Raw genomic sequence first — 3,625 nt, forward strand, 5'->3', positions numbered from 1 at the left:
AACTTTACCTCCTGTCTTCTAGGTCTATATCTTAGTTGCTCTGCTCATATCCACCCTTCTATATGAGAATCTGTAATATTAGTCTGACCTGAGTTTGAATTCTGGCTCTGCCACTTACTAGCTATGTGACCTGGAATGAGTGGTTTACTTGCACTGAACCTCAATTTCTTCATCTGTAAACCGGGGATGGTGATGCTAACAGGAAGGAGCCTTTGGAAAGACTACAGAGAAGACCTATAGCTTGCCTGGCAAATCATCTGGCATGGTCAGGCACTGCAAATGCTGGCAAGCAGAGTAGTAATGACAGCTAGTGTCTCTCTTGGGGCAACATTGTCCTGGAATGGTAGCTGGTTCCCAGGACAGAAATGCAGAAGAGGCTATAATTAATAAAATTGTAAGGGTAAAAACCAAGACATAGCGGTGGAATAACCTGACTCCTGGGGTAACAGATCCCCATCTGTCCCAGATGACATTGCCTTTGAGAAGTAAACCATACTCAGGGTCTTGGGGTCATTTGGTATTTTGTGGTTCAGCACAAGTTCTAGCATGAGGAGGTAGGACATCTGCTGCAAAATGAGTCGTGCTCATCAAAATGCATTAGCATGGCCTCCAACAACATCTGCTTCATGTTCCAGAAGGGATCCTCATGCGAGGCTTCCCCACCTCAGAGCTGCTCCCCTACTCAGGGGCAATATACCTAACAAATGGTTTTCTGTTCTATTTTGTTACAGTATTTAAACTAAACCTCTAAAGAGAGGCTTGAGATCTTTTAAGAGCAGACAAAACATAGATGTCACGGACTTGCCCTTGGGTTAGGTGTATCTCAGAAGCCCTAAAACAGAACCTGTCCCATTTGGTGTTTTTTTTTTTTTTTTTAATACCTGAGGGAGTGTATTGTAGTTCCATTTGATGTTTTCCTTTTACCTAAGGAGAAATGATTCTCAAGGTGTGGTCCCTGGACCAATAGCAGCAGCCGCATCTGGGAACTTGTTAGAAGGACAAATTCTTGGGTCCCATCCCAGATCTATTGAATCAGAAAATTTGGGAGGTGAGCCCTGCCTCTTCCCCTGCCCACTACAATCTATGTTTTAACAAGCCCTCCGAGTGATTCAGATGCCAATTAAAGTTTAAGAGCCATTGATCAAAAAGATGCAGTACTTTCCAAAACTTTCCACTTTCAACCTAAAGGTATTTTGAACTCTAAGCAATGCAAGAGATTGAGTGTCTCCTTGTGTGATATTAATTAGGTATGGATTAAATATTTATTGGATGGATGAGTTAAAAAATACTGACACTGACAGCATCAAATGGTGACCAGGATGTGGAGTGATAGAAACTTTCATTCATTGTTGGTTGCAATGCAAAATGGTACAACAACTTTGGAAGTCGGTTTGACAGTTTCTTATAAAACTAAACATACTCTTACCACCTAACCCAGCAATTGCACTCCTTGATGTTTCCCCAAAGGAGCTGAAAACTTGTGTCCATACAATAACCTGCACAGGGGCAATTGCAGCAGCTTTAGTCATAATTGCCAAGAAGTAGAAGCAACCAAGATAACCTTCAGTAGGTGAATGGAGAAGTAAACTATGGGGCATCCAGACAGTAGAATATTATTCAGTGATGAAAAGAAGTTAGCTATCAAGTTATGAAAAGATCTAGAAAAAACTTAAATGCATATTATTAAGGGAAGAAGTCAATCTGAGAAGGCTACATGCTGTATGACTCCAACTCTATGACATTCTAGAAAAGGTAAAGCTATGGGGACTGTGCAAAGATCAGTGGTTGTCAGGAGTTTGGGGGGGGGAGGAGTTAGGTGGAGCACAGGGTATTTTTAGGGCAGTTAAACTACTCTGTGATGATACTATACTGGTGGCTATATGTCATTATGCATTTGTTCAAGCCCACAGAATATACTACACAGAGATGAATCCTAAGGTAAACTATGGACTCCAGGTAATAATAATAATAATAATAATAATAATAATAATAATAATGTATTGATATTGGCTCATCAATCCTAACAAAGGTACCACCCTAATGCAAGACGCTACCACTAAGCCTTACTAATCCACACACTGGGCTACATATATAACCCAGGTACATATGTAGACTGATTTAAAAGCATCTTGTTTCTTTAGAAGCATAAGCTCTTCCGCTTCTTCCTGAAAGAAGAGGGGTCTTCTTTCCAAAAAGAAAGAGGAAGGATGGGGATCCCTGGGTGGCTCAGGGGTTTAGTGCCTGCCTTTGGCCCAGGGTGCAATCCTGGAGTCCTGGGATCGAGTCCTGCGTCAGGCTCCTGGCATGGAGCCTGCTTCTCCCTCCTCCTGTGTCTCTGCCCTCCAACCATGTCTATCATAAATAAATAAATAAATAAATAAATAAATAAATAAATAAATAAATATTAAAAAAATAAAAGAAAGAGGAAGGAGAGGGGTCTTTCTAGCTCCTACATGCAGGTGCTATGAGCTCTGGATAGAATTTGGCCTGTCTCCCTTGTGACATTCCAGGTCCTTGGGGAATGGCTTGGGAAATTGGTGGATGAATTTTGATAGTTGGGTTGTTCTGGCAGTTGGAAGCCTGGGATACATGCTCCTTGTGGGGTCAATTAGTTGTTCTGAAGAAGTTTGGTGTTTTCCTTAAGATGATGAGTCGAAGCTTCTCTGTGACATAACCACACATCGCACTCGCAGAAACATCCCAGTAATATTAACTATGTGGCTCTTCTAATCTTTTCTTTTCCTGTTTAACAAATATTTATTGAACGTGAGAAGTGTGCATGCCTAGATCTGATCTCCAACTCTTATGATAGTCGAGATATTTATCTTTGATTCTTCCGGTTTTCTAAGGAATGGATGGCTCAGTGAGACTTGACCGTACGTGCTGTGTTCCAAAGATCTACTCAGACCAGGACAGGCGCATGGGGGACCTGACGGAGGAGCACGTGCACCAGGCAGTGGTGTCTCCCAGACACACGTATTCACACCACAAAGGAAATGGCCCTTCCACGAGTGTATAGCACCGCTCCTTCCCATCTAACAGAGCTTGCTGAAACTTACGGCTGGACTGATGATCCCTTTTATACGTACTCTACGTAGAGCTGGTTAATGATGACCATGAGCCGGTGCAGGACTCAAAGCTTTCAAAGCTTTACCTCTTCTCTCAGCACTCCTGATTTTATTTTATTTTATTTTATTTATTTTTATTTATTTATTTATTTTTGCACTCCTGATTTTATAAACAACGAAGCCCATCAACCCCATTCCTATCTAAATCTCCTCATAAACTTGGATATTGTGGGGCTTCATAGAGATCCAAACATTTTAAATAAGACTTTGAAGCATCTCAGCACAAGACCACTGGCTCAGGCCACCCTGACCTGGATGGCCAATGACTCGGAAAGCTGGCTCTTCTAATCTGGAAGAATGCATTTTGCAATATTGGCAAAGAGACCTGCCAGAGAAACGGTGGAAGGTGCGGCATCATTTTTCTTTTTCTTAGGATTGCAATGCATCCAGCTAAAATTCTATATTTTTAGCTACAGGTGGCCCTACAGTAGTTCTGGCTAATGAGATGAAAGTGGATGTGGTGGGGTGGGGCTTCCAGGAACGCTCTTTAAAAGAAG

General features: G+C 41.9%; 1 pseudogene; it reads right to left on the reverse strand.

The window, feature by feature from the left end:
- Positions 1-3,104: 3,104 nt before the first annotated feature.
- Positions 3,105-3,344, reverse strand: LOC129501997 (ATP synthase subunit ATP5MJ, mitochondrial-like; annotated as a pseudogene).
- Between the last annotated feature and the right edge of the window lie 281 nt (positions 3,345-3,625).

This window comes from Nyctereutes procyonoides, unplaced genomic scaffold (assembly GCF_905146905.1).
Source record: "Nyctereutes procyonoides isolate TBG_1078 unplaced genomic scaffold, NYPRO_anot_genome, whole genome shotgun sequence".
In the NCBI taxonomy this organism is placed as follows: Eukaryota; Metazoa; Chordata; class Mammalia; order Carnivora; family Canidae; genus Nyctereutes; species Nyctereutes procyonoides.